This window comes from Topomyia yanbarensis, chromosome 2, assembly GCF_030247195.1.
Source record: "Topomyia yanbarensis strain Yona2022 chromosome 2, ASM3024719v1, whole genome shotgun sequence".
Taxonomy (NCBI): domain Eukaryota; kingdom Metazoa; phylum Arthropoda; class Insecta; order Diptera; family Culicidae; genus Topomyia; species Topomyia yanbarensis.
Window position 1 is genome coordinate 240,951,271 of NC_080671.1, and position 17,580 is coordinate 240,968,850.

Here is a 17,580-nt window from a genome sequence, read left to right on the forward strand (position 1 = left end):
CCCTCATACAGAAAAAGATTTATCAAAATTCGAAATGATAAATACAAAAATTCAAGTTTAATTCAAGCGCCCATTAATAGTAAAATGAACATTATTAGAAAAGGATTTTTTATCTCGTTCGGCCTTTGCCAATCGAACTCGCTTCGACCGCCTTAACCCGACCTTCGCCGACTCATCAGAGGCATGTTTACGTTTTATCCCTTTTGTGGATGGTAGTTCAGCTTCCGGATATCCTTTAAATTCTTCGTCGTCGGTACTGCAGGAATTCCCGCCTGGAATCCGGAGTGGAACCATCACATTTGGTCTAATGTACTTATCCACGCTGTCCTGACGCGGTTGAGCCGGATGTGCCATTATCGTTGCGTTTCCAATTGCAACCTGGAATGTATTTTGAGAACTTTTTTAAGAAAGTAGTCTTCATCCATCTAAACTGATTTTGGGGGTTGTGATTTTTATACCAAACCACATCTCCCGCCATCAGACTATCCAAAGGATCATTTACGATCTTACGTTGATCCTTTGGAACGTTAGCATTATTAGCAGAATTTGTCGATGTTAGTATGTTATGTTTATAATGTCTTTTTGGATGCAATAGGTCCAATAAGGTCTTAGGTGAATACGAGAAAATCTTCTCCGATGGAAATTTACCATCCTTCGTCAAACAATTATTTCTATAATTTATTAAAAATAAACTTATCAGGTCCTCCAAATCCATGTTTGCAAAATCAGGTTCCATTAAGAACTTTTTTAACACTTCTTTCACAGTTCTAACCAGTCTTTCCGCCTGCCCATTGGTAGAGGGGTGATAAGGTGGACTTTTGAGAACATTTATTCCTTGCCTTTGCACAAACTCAGTAAAAGAATGCGAATTGAACGGAGGACCCCCGTCCGAAACTAAAGCATCTGGTAGACCAAAGCGAGCGAAAAACGCTACCAATTTTTTTTTTAACTTTTGCACAATCAGTGCCGCTCTTCATCCACCCTACTTTTACTCATTTAGAAAAACTATCTACAATTAACAAAAAGGTGTTATGGGTAAAATGAAAAAAATCTATATGTAACCTACTAAATGGCTTAGTAGTTGGTGTCCATTCAGACGCAATTTTGGACTTATGTACAATAGCCATGCTGTTACAAACATCGCAACCTGTCACGTATTTTTGAATGTCAGAGTTTATCCCAAACCAATACACTAAACGTCTAGCTAATTGTTTCATCCTAACTATGCCTGTATGGTTGGCATGTAAAAGTTTTAAAGCTTCGCTACACTGATGCGGAAATAAGCCACCCTCTGAATATCTTGACCAAGCATAAGTTTTAGTTAAAAAAATCAAATTAGTATTCTGTATTCCTAGTTTTAAGATAGCTATAATTTTTACTCTTTATTGAAACTCTTGTCCTCCATCTTGTAAATAGAATTGAATCCCTAGTTTTAAGATTTCTGTGAAGTTTCTCATAAATATATGTTCCCCCTTTTGTGTACTAAACTATATTGTTAGTTTTAAGATAACCGTAAAATATTTCGTAAAATACTCTTACTCCCCCTCTTGTATATCAAAGTGAATCCCTTGTTCTAATTTTTTTTCATAAAAAAATCTTTTGGCCCTCTCTTGTATATTGAATCTTATTTCTAGTCTTAAGATAGCTGTAAACTTTTTTTTTTCTTTTTTTTTCCTTTGTAAAAAAAATATTTCAACATTGTAACCTCCTAGTTTTAAGATATCCAAAATGTAAAAACATAAGCATTTGGCACCGCCAAGCTAACGCATTTGTGCCTATCAAATAAACGAAATGAATAAAAAATAAACATTACGGCTCTGTATGAAAATATTACCTGTATGATTTTTGAGTCACAAAGTTTATTTGTGATTCAAGATTGTGGTTTAAAAGAATAAGCATGATATACGCTAATAAAACAAGAAAAAAAACACACGAAACGTTATTAAATTATATCGTAAATGCGTTACAATAAATCAGACCCAGAACACCTAAGTCAGGTAGTCTTACGTAAGCAATCTCGGTGAAAAGTATAATGCTGTTAGCCGAAGTTGAAAATAATGGGGATGAATGATAGATACTCTGAAGAAGTCTTCATTGACTTATTGAAGAGTCAGAATGAGGGTATTCTGTTTGAATATGTTAAAGTTGTTGCCAATTTCCTATTATGTTTCGGCCAAATTAATAATTTATTTAATCTTACCCTTTAACGCAGGCTGTCGCCAAAGGAAGAAGCGTCGAGATAAACGACAAAGGCGGAAAATCACCGATCTGAAAACTATACTTTTAAAATGATGATTTTCGGAAAGCAGCACTAGTGAAAACACTTGTTGTCTTGTTGAAGGTCTAGAAGAGAAACACCAGCTTCCCATCTAGATGTTTAATCTCGAGGTTGGCCAGTTAGCCGTTGTATTGGTGACGCATTCGTCATGTTTTTTACATTCGATGAGTTTAAGGATGGTGCACATTTGTACACTGAACTAATTAGACTATTCGAAAGAATAGTTTTAATATCTATCTTATATACTAAAACTCTTCCCTCATACAGAAAAAGATTTATCAAAATTCGAAATGATAAATACAAAAATTCAAGTTTAATTCAAGCGCCCATTAATAGTTAAATGAACATTATTAGAAAAGGATTTTTTATCTCGTTCGGCCTTTGCCAATCGAACTCGCTTCGACCGCCTTAACCCGACCTTCGCCGACTCATCAGAGGCATGTTTACGTTTTATCCCTTTTGTGAATGGTAGTTCAGCTTCCGGATATCCTTTAAATTCTTCGTTGTCGCTACTGCAGGAATTCCCGCCTGGAATCCGGAGTGGAACCATCACATTTGGTCTAATGTACTTATCCACGCTGTCCTGACGCAGTTGAGCCGGATGTGCCATTATCGTTGCGTTTCCAATTGCAACCTGGAATGTATTTTGAGAACTTTTTTAAGAAAGTAGCCTTCATCCATCTAAACTGATTTTGGGGGTTGTGATTTTTATACCAAACCACATCTCCCGCCATCAGACTATCCAAAGGATCATTTACGATCTTACGTTGATCCTTTGGAACGTTAGCATTATTAGCAGAATTTGTCGATGTTAGTATGTTATGTTTATAATGTCTTTTTGGATGCAATAGGTTCAATAAGGTCTTAGGTGAATACGAGAAAATCTTCTCCGATGGAAATTTACCATCCTTCGTCAAACAATTATTTCTATAATTTATTAAAAATAAACTTATCAGGTCCTCCAAATCCATGTTTGCAAAATCAGGTTCCATTAAGAACTTTTTTAACACTTCTTTCACAGTTCTAACCAGTCTTTCCGCCTGCCCATTGGTAGAGGGGTGATAAGGTGGACTTTTGAGAACATTTATTCCTTGCCTTTGCACAAACTCAGTAAAAGAATGCGAATTGAACGGAGGACCCCCGTCCGAAACTAAAGCATCTGGTAGACCAAAGCGAGCGAAAAACGCTACCAATTTTTTTTTAAACTTTTGCACAATCAGTGCCGCTCTTCATCCACCCTACTTCTACTCATTTAGAAAAACTATCTACAATTAACAAAAAGGTGTTATGGGTAAAATGAAAAAAATCTATATGTAACCTACTAAATGGCTTAGTAGTTGGTGTCCATTCAGACGCAATTTTGGACTTATGTACAATAGCCATGCTGTTACAAACATCGCAACCTGTCACGTATTTTTGAATGTCAGAGTTTATCCCAAACCAATACACTAAACGTCTAGCTAATTGTTTCATCCTAACTATGCCTGTATGGTTGGCATGTAAAAGTTTTAAAGTTTCGCCTTGCATTTGCTGTGGTATCACCACCCTGTCTTGGTACAATAAACACTCGTCAACAAATTCTAAATCATGCTGATTAGAAAAAAACGTTTACAAGGCTCCAGTCCAGTTGCTTTGATCAACCATTTTGCATGTAATGAATTATTTTCTGAATAAAATTATCTTGCTTGGTCATTCGCTGTCGAATCTATAGGGATTTCCCTACCAAAAGTTATGCTTTTAATCAATTTTTTATCTAATTCCTTGGGAACTGCCTCTTCCAATCTGGAACAAAAACTCGCATTTCCCATTTTGGATGATGGTTTGTATTGTATTTCAAAATCATAAATTGCTTATTCCAAAATATACCGTTGCAACCTTGTAACATATATTGAATTTTTTCACTCTTTGATAATACCCACTAACGGTTTATGGTCAGTAAAAATTGTAAATTTTTTTCCATAAAGAAATTTGTGAAATTTTTTTATTGTGGAAACCAAAGCTAAAGCTTCCAGATGTAAAATAGAGTATTTTTGCTGTACTGAGTTCAACGAAAATGAGGTGAAACATATTGGTTTTTTAACTCCTTCTACTAGAAGGGCAATTACTCCTCCCAGGCCGGTGCCCGACGCATCAAAAACAACCACTATTGGTTTTTTGGGTCATAAAATTCTAAAAACGTTGTACCCATTAGGGAATTTTTACTCTCTACAAAAGCTTTTTCGCAATTAGCGTCCCATATAAATTTTGTATCATTCTTCAATAGATTATATAAATGGTATAATTTTGACGATAAGTGCGGTATAAATTTGTTGTAATAATTAATTAGTCCTAAAAACGATTTCAGCTCAGTGACATTTCTTGGAGCCTTAGCCTCCCTAATAGTGGAAATTTTGTCTTGGCATGGCAAAAGACCTTTCTCACTAATTATGTGTCCCAAATAGGGTAACTCAGGTACAAAAATTTTACATTTTTCCCAATTTACTTTAATGTTGGCTGCTGACAATTTTGCCAATACCAGCTCAAGTTTTCGTCCTTTAGGTCTTTACCTGCAATAAGAACGTCATCCAAATAACAAAAACATTTTCAATACCCTTTAAGACTTGATCCATTACTTGCTGAAAGATGGAGGCGCTTGATGAAGCACCTTGTGGTAGCCTGTTGTAAGTGTACAACCCTTTCAAAGTTTATTCAAATACTGCAAAACCTTATCTCTCGAACGGTAAGGTACATCGTAGGCTTTTTTAAATATCGGAAATTCATCTTTCAGAACTAAGTCTGCTTCAAAACCTACCTGGTGATGAAAAGTCTTTAATGAACACTAATATTTATCTTATATACTACATTTCCAAAATCCACGCTTCAAATATAACAAATACAATGTTATAATTGAAGTTGATAAGAACACTTATAGCAGCCTGATGTCAGTCCGTGCGGTAAACATTGGTTGGGATAGGTGTTCTGTTTTGGAGGCCTTTAACGTGCTGCGCTGCTTCAACTGTGGAGAATATGGTCATAAGAGCACGGGATGCGTGAATAAAGAAACATGCTTCAGATGTAATGGAGCACATAGAACATCTGAATGCTCATCAACTGGTTTTAAATGCGTGAATTGTATTAAAAAGAATAATGAACGTAAAATGAATTTGGACGTAAATCATGCGGCATTTAGTAAGCAGTGTTCAGTATATCGGAGACTGCTAGAATTGAAAAAAGCAACGTTTTGTTTTTTTGGATTAAATTTAACGTTCGGTTAAACGAATCAGTTAATAATAATTGGTTCTTGGGTATATAAGTTGAAAGAGGCATGCAGATGGAAAATTTTGCAGTAGTATACCATTCTCCTAGTTCAAGCGATCGACGGTTTTTAGAAATTTTAGAAAACTGGAGGGAGAATTTCCTTGACTTAAGTAAACTTAATGTAATTTCGGGCGATTCCAATATTGATTGGCTCAACGATCAAAATTTGAATCAGTTGAAGCAGTTGGCAGAGTTTTTCAATTTCAAGCAAACGGTTAGTGAGTTTACAAGGATTTCCAGACACAGAAGAACATTGATAGATCACGTGTATTCCAATTTTGACGGGGTTCATTCGTATGTAGAGGCCGATTGTAAAATTGCAGACCATGAGACGATTTCAATTTTGCTGGAGAATGAACCTAACCGTAAAGAGGATAAAGTTAAAACCAAGAGCTGGAAAAGATATTCGAAACAAGCTATGTCTCAACTGGTTTCGAGAAGCATGGATTTTACGGAATTGAATGGAAACTTGGATAACAACAAAACAACAGCAAAGAGTTATGGAAAATCCTAAAGAATTTAATTAAACCTAAACGTAGCTCCTCGCAGTCCATAACTTTTAACGGGGTAGAAGAACAATCTGAACAAAGAATAGCTAAAAAATTGAACAGTTATTTCGTTAACAGTGTCCAACTGATCAATCAAAGTATTGAACTGGTCAGTGAACCTGTGGAAATAACACAGCCGATTAATATTAACTGTAAATTTGACGGATTTCACTCAATCACTTTTGAACAGTTGAAGTTGTTTTTCTTTGGGAAAATCGGCTGGTATCGATAATGTCAACGCCAAAGTGATACAGGATTGCTTTGTTTTTCTTTGGGAAAATCGGCTGGTATCGATAATGTCAACGCAAAAGTGATACAGGATTGCTTTCATGTCATCGGACACGATCTGCTGGACCTTGTTAATGAATCACTACAAACTGGACACGTGCCGAAAGTTTGGAAGGAATCACTTGTGATTCCTATTCCCAAAGTTACTGGGACGGAAAAAGCCGAAGAGTACCGCCCCATTAACATGTTGCACACATTAGAGAAAATTTTAGAACTTGTTGTTAAGGGCCAGCTGATGAGTTATTTGAATAATAATAATTTGCTGATTCCGGATACTTAGAGGGACACTCTTGCGAACCCGCTTTAAATCTAGTGTTAGCAAAATGGAAAGAGAAAATCGAGGTTAGGGACCATTCATAAATTACGTAACGCAAAAATTGCCCAAAATTGACTCCCCCCTCCCCCCATGTAACAAGTTGTCACAAATTTCTTCATCCCCCCCTCCCCTGTTACGTAACAAATTCCTAGAAAAATTTTTTTTTCTTCGGTGAAAGCATGTTACGTAACGATCTAGCCAACTCCCCCTCCCCCCTATGTCACAACATGTCACAACTTGTTGTACCCCCTCCCCCCCCTAAAAGCGTTACGTAATTTATGAATGGTCCCTTAAAGAGACTATTTTTGCTGTATTTTTGGATCTGAAACGCGCTTTTGAGACAATTTCGAGACCTTTACTTTTGAAAACTTTAGAGCGATTTGGTATCGGAGGGATAGCACATAAGTGGTTTGAATACTATGTATGTGATAGAACTCAGAAAACTAGTTTTAACGATTTTGTATCTAGTCCTCTCGACAATCCTCTTGGAGTGCCGCAAGGTAGTGTCTTAGGTCCTATTTTATTTATTATGTATATAAATGACATTAGGGGAGTTTTATGATTTTGTGACTTAAATGTGTTTGCTGACAACACTGTTCTATTCATTGCAACTAAGGATGTAGATGAAGCCGTGGCATTTGAACAAAGATTTGCATTCGCTTGCTCGTTGGTTAAAATTTAAACAATTAAAATTAAATGTTGCTAAAACTAAATACATGATTATCTCTTCGGCTAATAGTAGGCCTGACGTTAACGTTGAAGTAAACGATGAGACTATTGATCGCGTTAGTGAATTAAAATATCTTGGAATAATCATTGATGACAAGTTAACCTTTAAGTCTCACATCGACAATGTCATCAAAAAGATTGCTAAAAAGTATGGTATATTGTGTCGTCTGAAAAATGATTTAACAATTAGTATTAAAATTGTATTATATAAGTCTATTATTACACCACATATTGACTTCTGCCCGTCTGTTTTGTTTCTTGCCAATCAAACACAAATATTGAGGTTACAGCGATTGCAAAATAGAATCATGCGATTAATTTTAAAATGTAACAGATACACTTCCTCTAGTTTCATGCTAGATGCATTACAATGGCTCTCTGTGAAGCAAAGAATTTACTACTTGACAATGGTGTTCATTTTTAATATTATTAATGGAATACTGCTTCGATATTTGTGTGATCGAATTGAAAGAGGAAGTGATGTGCATAGGTACAACACTAGAAACGCGTCTGATGCAAGAACACCTAACTTTTTATTTAGTAGATCACAGAACTCCTTGTTGTACAAAGGAATAAGTTTTTTCAATTCGATGCCTACCCGAATAGAAATGTACAGTAAGAAAAGCATGATTTTCACTGTGACAGTGCAGTAATTTTACAATAATTTACAGTAAATTCTAGTGTTTGGCTATAATACAAAAACAATAAACTTTAACGTTTCTACAGTAAATTTCAATGTAAAATCGACTTTTACAGTAAAAAACGGGGGTGGTTATGTATCTTAACATTAAAAAAATCGATTTTTTTCCATATATTTTTTTTCTCGAAAACAGTAAAATTTAATGTGAATTTATTGTATCAATTTTTTGCTGAACAGTAAAGTTGATTGTTACATTACATTTTATTGTAAATCTACTGCGAGAACACCGCGTCCAACAATGTTAAAACAGTAATAACTATAATATTTATTGTTTTATGATTGTTTGTAGGGTAAATGCTATTGTAAAATTCTATCCGGGTAGACATATTAAACGTGCGGCAACATTAGCGGAGTTCAAAACACTATGTATTTCACACGTAAAATCTGCTTTGCAGACAGATTTTTTAAATTTTTATATTTTGGAGTTATTTGAATAACTATGTAATACCACGAAGATTGTATTTTTTTCTCTTCTATTATTTGCATTTAATCACACTAAGTTATTATATTTGCTATGAAGATGATGGATTTTTGTTAATTGTTTATTATAGTTTTTAAAAATAATGAGATGTCTACAGAAGTCTGAGCCACGCACGCGTTAAGCAGATAGAGACTAACTTGAAATCGAACAGGGTGACCAATACCACAGATAACAGACGTTTGGGCTAGAACAAAATTTCTTCAAAAACCTGTGTAAACTTTCAAATTGATAAACGTTAGAAATCCGTGTTTCACTATTGCCATCTGCGCAACTGTTTGCTACACGTGTTTGACAGCTGCACTCTAACTGCATTCTATCGATCACTGCGCCATCTACAAACGTTTGCCAAACGTGTTTCAGACGTCTGATTTATTCGGAATTTCAGTAGCGGGTATTTACACACGATTCAAATCGAGCCTAAACGTCTGTTATCTGTGCCAATACTAAGAGCTCATCGGGTTGAATCGAAACTTTTAGACTTTTGTTGTGATCAGGGTCTGATTTGATGATGGAGTTGCTTTGCTGGCTTTGCTCGACAATAGAGTTAATCTCAGTTATTGCTGCCATAGCGGCAATAACGGAGTTCGTTCGTTAAGTGGGGGGCTTGGTGACTTCTTCTGATATAACAAGATATCGGGTTCAATTCATGATCAATCCAGGGTATTCCCGGAAAAGAATATCCCTGGATTGCCTTGAGTTAGTGGTACGCAACTTTCAATAAAGGGGCCTGATGTGGATGATATAACTCGACTAGACTCTGCACTGCCACTAGGCTCGTCACTTCTCACCTTAGCAGGTGGTAGTACCGATGTCTTGGTCAGGCGGGAGGAGTCTTACAGAGAATTATCAGAAATGGAAGCTATTGGATTCAATTCCCGATTCTATCAAGTATCTTTCCGGAATGGAATTTTTTTTTTTTTTTTGACATTTTACCGCGTTTTGTTAATTTTACTACTCGTACATCTTCTGCGGTAAGGAATTAGATGATTCCACCTTTAGGTGCTTTAGGGGGATAAACGACAAGTATTTTGACAGGCACCACAACGAGGTTTCGAGAAACGAAACGATTTAGCCCATGTCTCCATTTATTACAAATTGGACGAAGGAGATGAAGATACAGCGTGAAACATAAAACTGAGCTATGAAAGCAACATAACTTTGCAATCCATTGTAGCATTCGCGAATTATTCAATAAATAATGACTGAATGAATTAACGAACAACTGTGACGATCAGAGGGCGCGAATTTAACTAAGAGTGCAGTTTTTACATTGGAGGCATAGATCCAAGAAAGGTATAAAAGCACAGATCCATTAATTATTTATGAAGCTATCTAATTATCTATGCACGTCTATAGTCTAAAGTCAACTTGGTGTCTGAGTCAAGTGCCCGATTCCGATGAGACGAAGTCTGTGTTTCCTGTTGCTAAATATAAAATATATAAATCGTCGGGAATTGCTGGTTTAAGCATATATGCATCTGCCATCGTATCAGTATTGATATCCGGTATATTGTCTATATGATTCTAGAGCAAAAGTGTGCATGGTCAACCCTCGTAACACGAATGATATTTCTGCACTCTGGAAGTTCATTAGGTTCCCTCAAAAATTTATCATATATGATGAAGCATGTGAGGAGCCACGAACGATTCCATTCTGTTTGTATAGCTGCAGGTTTAAAATCAAAACGCTTTGGGCGATGCCCCCTTAGCTGTGCATGGATGCATATTATCGTTCAGAGTAACGATCGCAACGTCCTATAAGAAATTATCTGTATGCTGATTGCCATTATTCTCAGTGGATTGAATATTCACATTTGCATCAAAATATAGTGCATTTTCAATCGCAGAACGTGAGTGTTTTAGCATATATTTCAGGATTATTAGTTAAGCCACAGATAACAGACGTTTGGGCTCGATTTGAATCGTGTGTAAATACCCGCTACTGAAATTCCGAATAAATCAGACGTCTGAAACACGTTTGGTAAACATTTGTAGATGGCGCAGTGATCGATAGAAGGCAGTTAGAGTGCAGCTGTCAAACACGTGTAGCAAACAGTTGCGCAGATGGCAATAGTGAAACACGGATTTCCAACGTTTATCAATTTGAAAGTTTACACAGGTTTTTGAAGAAATTTTGTTCTAGCCCAAACGTCTGTTATCTGTGGTTGTACCTTTCATTTGAGACTAAGTTTAGGCAAATCGGTCCAGCCATCTCTGAGAAAAATGAGTGACATTATTTGACACATACGCACATACATACACACACATACACACACACATACACACACATACATACACACATACAGACTTTTTCCGATCTCGACGAACTGAGTCGAATGTGATATGATACTCGGCCCTCCGGGCCGGGATTAGGTTAACATTTTTCAGAGTGATTGCATAACCTTTCTAAATGAGAAAGACAAAAATTATACACAAACTTTAACCCATATAGTCCAACGATTCCACATATTGTATGGATGATATCCTGAACAGGTCGTTAGGCTCTTGGATCATTAGATGTAAAATCTCGACGTTTCATGCATTTTAAAGATGTTTGGCATCAAAAACACGAATTCGATTTCTGAAATTTCATGGGGCATCCCCTTTGAAAAAAAAATTGAGTTCCGGCTTAAGCTTAGTATGCACCTCTTGCGAAATGAGCTCGCGAAATATTTCTGCTTCTTTCGTGCGGAATTTTGACATTTGCACGCGAAATTTTGACAGATTTGTTTTTGTGTGTTTACTGTCAGATGTCGCTTCTGGCCACCCCGGCAACACATCAGCTGTTATTTGTTTACATATATTGATGAATACCTATAAGAGGTTAATACCAAATATTAACTGTTTGGTTAATAACTAACAAAACAAAGATACTTTGTAATTGAAAATTAATCGGTTAGTTATTTTATCTTGGTGATCCACTGCCTGAGGAATGCGTTTATATTAGTTTTTTTCATCTACAGGTTGGGCTTGGCCTGTGATTTCCACTCTCACAAAATCATTATTTCCGAAGTGTTCTAGGATCGGCACCTCGCCTAATGAAGTTAACAATTCTTTACTATACGGATACGAAGAATGAAAACACCGATAAAGTTTTGTAAACTGTCGAAGGCTGCCGACACGCTACGAAGGAATATGTGGGAGATCATTTGCTCTGAGCGGTAGATTCAATATTGTAAATGCAATGTAAACATTTTAATATTAAAATTTTCTCTGCAACTTTCATCACAATTAGAAGAGATAAACGAATGTATGTTCTTGATACTCTGTACTTTGCTACGCAATGGTTGGTGCGAAATTATATCAATCACTTCCATTGATTGCCTAAATTCTCTCCAAATCCGAATAGGTAATTTTTAAACGACCCTCCTAAACTTGTAGGTGTTGGACCCTCAAATAGAACTGTAAAGGGGCGAAACCTTCATCTACAAACCAACTTGGGATAGTAAAACGCATCAGTTTCAAAAAAAATATTGATATTCGGGAGTTACCTTGTTGAAGCAGTCTTTGTTATTTTGAATTCGTATTTTTTTAACCTGAATGATGGAAAACCTTAAAATTATTTCTTAGCAAATCAGAAACTATGAGCCCTATTCTCACAGTCACGACACTTAGTGATTAAAAGGAAATTTTCTTCTAGTCACTAGGTGACGTGACTGTGAGAATATGGCTCTATGATGATATCTACACATGTTTCAGATAATCCAATAACTCCCTGGAGCACAGATCTTAAGATCTACGGCCGTCATCTGCGATCTCTTGTTAGTTTTTCTACTCAACATTACGTCGCAGAGGTGCTTTTTTTGTTTTTCTGGATGTGTTGATAAGATATTTTAACGCATATTTCTATAAATTTACCCTATAAACATAAGGGGCCGTTCACATTCCACGTTGACAAAAAACCTTCGTTTTTAACCCCTCACCCCCCCCCCCCCCTCCCTTCGATGCCCACGTGGACTTTCCAATTTTTTTTCGGGTAATTTCATGAAAATGGCAAAGAAGGACTTAATGAAAATCGTTCAAACTTCAACCACATAATATCACACACTTCTTCAGTCTGTTGTAAAATTTCCATGGAAATATCTCATTGCTGAACGACATTGTGTTTTATATTTACGTTTTAAAGATTCATCATAATAACATAAAGTTGAAGTAACCTATGGATTCTTGAATTGGCCCGTAATTTCAACCTTTCAAGTCCAATATTAGTGGTATTTAACCAAGTCACAGAAGATTAAATCAAATGAGTCAACAAGAAATTTTTTTCTCGGGTTTTGTTTTCGCACGATTTCCTCTGATTTTGTTGATGATAGTTACCATCACACACTATGCTGTATAAGAACTTTGACTATATCAAAATCTTGAAAAAATTTGAAGGTAAGCGCTCACACCAATGACGATACAAATTTATTTCATTTTCTTGTGAAAGAGAAAAATATAATTGAAAGTCCACATGGACATTTACAGTACCCCCTTCCCATGGACAATCGTTTATTTTTTCGTGAACCCTACCCTCCCCAAAATTCCACGTGGTATATGGATGACCCCTAATTAATCATGATAATCAGAGATGTTGTGCACAGTCACCTGACCGGTCGACTCTTCCGTTTCATTTAGACTACTAGTCACAGCAAATATGTAATTTTCACAACCAGGTCCTGAAGAAAATACCTACAGTTTCTTTAATGTAGATTGTTTATTGACCACAGCTGGTCAGTTCCTGATAGCGAATTACTAAAAGTATATAAAATGATAAATAAATATATAACCTTGATAAATAAATAATGAACTAGATGAATAAATAAATAAATTAGCGTTACCAAGTGAACTTCTACCAAATTAAAGACACTGTTGTACCAATACTGGATGAAGGTAAACCATTATAATTAGATCGCATATTTATTTAACAAATTCGCATATGCAAATTAAAGAAATAAAAAATAAAATAAATATAAGTAAATATATGTATAGTTATTTAATTAAATAAATAAGGGACCATTCATAAACTACGAAACACAAAATTTGTTCAATATTTAATCCCCCCTCCACCCATTTAACAAATTGTCACAATTTTTTTTTATCCCGCCGTCTCCTAGTACGTAACGAATTGTTCAAAACAATTTTTTTCTGCAGTAAACATAACATTCTGCCTTCCATATATCACAACATGTAGGTATCAGATACAGGAAATAAATGAAATCGCTTGCGCACTAGCACCGCGCCGCTTGGGTATTCTTAGGAATAAGATAAAGATCCAGTTCCTGGCAACAGATACAGATCCAGTCACTGATATTCAATTATGTCATTATTACATACAAAAAACTTAGGAGCAAAGCAAAGATATTGATGCCAATTTATAGGCATTCTATCGAAGGCAGAGTAAATAACGAACTAGTATGTCCCTCTCCCTAATAGGGCCAACAGAGGCTCATTACGCTTTCATTGGCGTACAACTTGTACACTTAAAACACGTTCGTCAAAATTTGGAGAAATTATGTAGTATTGCAACACAATAATTTTGGACCGTTGCTTAAATTGTACTCAAACTACGTGTCCGATTCAATTCTATTTACCTTGCATTGTTTTTAATACATATATACCAACGACGTTGTATATACCCTATAAGCGCAGTGTTATAGGATAGGTTTATTACATGAGATCAATAAATATTGTGAACCTATTTCACCTATACGCTATCGATACAGGACAAAAACAGAGGATTATTCTTAGAAGAAAATTACTTAAATTATTAAATTTAATTATTAATATACGCATTTTAAATAATCGTACCTTCCTGCCGCTATATGCATGATTGTCCCATGCATTACATAAAGCACATGAGACAGTTATGTGTATAACGGCAGTTTAGCGCTTAGCCTTTTGTACCTTCTTACTATTCGCTATGCTAAATATTGAATAACTTCTTAATTCTGTTGAGCTGTTGTTGGCTTACCGGCGCTTTGCGCTCTACCAGTTGTGACGGAGCTCATTTCGTGTTGCTGAGACGGATCCAGCTCATGGCAATTTCGGAACGCCACCTTCATCAACGCATACATGCAGAACTTTTTCCTATTCGAAGAAAATGGGGAATCAATACAAATTGTCGGAAATGTTTATTAGTGTTGTTTGTGACATTACCTGACTCTCGCTCAACTTAATGCATTTTCCGGATTAGTCCGAGGTTTGTCTTGATATCATGCCATGAAACCGATGAAGCACTTTTTCCAAATGAGTCACACAGTTGGCCCGTTTGAACTTGTCGTGTCCTTCCATTATGTTTGTTCTGTAAATCAACAAGGATATCTAGATACACAAAGGAAAATTTGGTGGGAAGTGGGGGGCGGAAACTTACCGAAAGAGAAAGTCCTTTTCAAGCACCTTGCTGCTGCATTTACTGTTTTATCACCGCGTTCTGCTGCTGGATGTTGACTATGATCCCCTGTTGCTGCTGTTGAGCGGTGTGTCCGCTGGATCTATACCTACTATGGTTCCTGTTCGATCTAAAAAATGCAAAACTTAATATCCGTAACCGAGCTTACGAACGTGAACTTTTTTTATAAGAATATGATATTGAATTACAATGTACTCAACACGGTACTGATACTTCTGAAATTAAAAAAAAATCACTCACCTTGCTGCACCTGCAACTGAATAAAAGTTCCTCCTGCTCGTGGTATGATACAATATCGTATGCTATGCTACGGTTACTACAGTCTGAAGGTGCTGTTCCTGTTGTTTGCTATATCTTTTTCTGCAGAATCTGGGTGATGATTGTTCTGATATGGTTGTTGCTGCTGCTACTGTTGGCCAATGGTTTTCTGCGTTTGTCCCTGATTGGCTTAGATCGTTTGCACTGGTTGCCATTGTTGACCAGGTTGTAAAATTAGAATAAAACCCTGAGGTGACGCCGTCGTTTTAACGCTATTAATGGTGATCATTGGATGATGGTCATCATCTGGGAGAAATCTTAATAACTGGTGCTGCAGCTAAGTCTGTTGTGAAAAGTTGTACTGTCAAGGCTCCCTACCTTTTTCATGCAGGGAACTGGTAGGAATTAAGGCTAGGATGGGATACGACGTTCCTTTTTGATTTAGGATGTTGGATAAGTTCGATGTAAATTGTTTTGCCTTTCACGTTTGGTGATATGATCACCTTGGAGCATTTCAGTTGCAATCGGCTTCATGTCATGATGGAACAGTCTGTTAATTTTACTGCCGCTGATGGATTTAGTTTTGTTGTATGATCTGAGCAAAGAACGTAGCGATCGTGATGTTGCTTTGCGGGTTTAGATCTGAAATTGTTATATGGCTCTTTTAAGGGGTTGTTGGCTGCTACTATATGTTATGTTGCTGGTGCTGCTACGGTTTTATCGATTCAATGCTGAGAATGGTTGGCCGATCGCCAAATTAAGGATGTTGAATTGAGATAATTGATGATTTGTTGCATCTGGTTGTTGTTGAAGGAAACAGTAAGGGCTGAACGATTCGAGTAGGGGTGGTTGGATGCTGACTTTGCTGTTTGGCCTGGAGCAGTTACTCTTGATGCTAGAGCACGCGAAATTGTGATTTTAAGTTCTGGTCTAACGATTGCCTTTGCATTCGTTATAAATCTTTGATTTGCTTCAAGGGCGGTAAGGTTTTAAGGACGTACGACTGCAGAGCATAACAATTGTAGAACCAGTTTCTGTTGCTGTGCTTGCAACTTGCGTTTGGTTGTACCTACTTGTTTTGTGACAAACAGAATATTACCACCTGGACTGCCATACTTTAACTAAATTTTTAAAGCCTCCGTCTCTTCATGTAACTGAACAACACAAAAGAAAAGAAAAGCCTTTTTTGTATTTTTTATCTTTTTTACATCGCAATCTGTCAAAATTTCGCGAGTCTCCGAGCGGAATAATACATCCGATCATTATTTCGCACGGAAAAAGCTTGCCTTGGTGACAGCGCATAGAAAGCAGCGCTGTCTCGCGGAAGTAATATAAAACTTATCGTTTGTCGAACCGTGTCTCGGCTAACTGCAATTTTCGTTATCGTTTTCGCGAGAGCTGCGTACCGCTTGTGAAATCAAAATGAAAAAAAATTTCGCAAGCATTTCGCGGCGTTTTTTATGCATAGGTTTTGTATAGGAAATTTCATTTCGCAAGGGGTGCATACTTAGCTTTATATGGGAATTTCATATGTGACCGGACGGTTTAGTCTATATTTCCGGACACATCCAAGCGATCCGTACGAAATTTTATAGACATCTGTGGGGATACTATAGCTATCATTTGGGACTAAGTTTGTGAAAATCGGCTCAACCATTTCCGGGAAACTGATGTGAGTACGTCAATTTTGAAAGATGGCCGCTTTTCCCGGGCACTTCCGGAACCGTCTATGGTGGTCAATGTAGTCAACGAAAGTTTGGTTGGCCGTCGGTGACCTAGAACAGCAAATTTAAGTTGTTTGAGAGACATTTTAACGAATTTTTTACCTTTTTTGCTTTCATCGGAGTATCGGTTTGAATCGCTATTTGCTATGTGATCGCACGCCACAACCTGTAACTCCGGAACCGGAAGTCGGATCGGGTTAAAATTAAATAGCCATTTACGGGGGCTCAACACCTTTCAATTGAGACTAAGTTTGGTTGAATCGGTCTAGCCATCTCCGAGAAACCGATGTGACTGTTATTCTGAATTTGGATACTTCCGCCGGGGCTTCCAGAACCGATGATGGTGGCCAATGCGACCAAGAAGACTTTGAATGGATGTTAGTGACCTAATACTACAAATCGAAGCAGTTGTGGTCATATTTTGGAAAAATTTTCACCTTTATACATTCATTGCAGAATTTATTAAAATCGACATTTTCTGCGTGATCGTGCTCACCACCATGTAATTTCGGAACCGGAAGTCGGATCGATCAGAAATTCAATGGGCCTATGGGAACGTTGTATCTTTCA

General features: G+C 36.8%; 1 protein-coding gene and 1 long non-coding RNA gene across 4 annotated transcripts in view; one reads left to right on the top strand and one right to left on the bottom strand.

Moving 5' to 3' along the window:
• LOC131682989 (remodeling and spacing factor 1) overlaps positions 1–17,580 on the top strand; it is a 292,389-nt gene that overhangs the window by 172,116 nt on the left and 102,693 nt on the right. The gene's annotated exons all lie outside the window — the stretch shown is intronic.
• Positions 11,266–15,673, bottom strand: LOC131682992 (uncharacterized). Of its 2 annotated transcripts, XR_009304306.1 has the most exons (5): positions 15,269–15,673; positions 14,990–15,137; positions 14,776–14,920; positions 14,591–14,706; positions 11,266–11,451 (listed from the first exon to the last, which is right to left on the bottom strand). It is a non-coding gene; the product is annotated as an uncharacterized LOC131682992 (long non-coding RNA). The 2 variants fall into 2 exon arrangements; XR_009304305.1 differs by lacking the exon at positions 11,266–11,451 and having other exon boundaries at positions 13,360–14,706.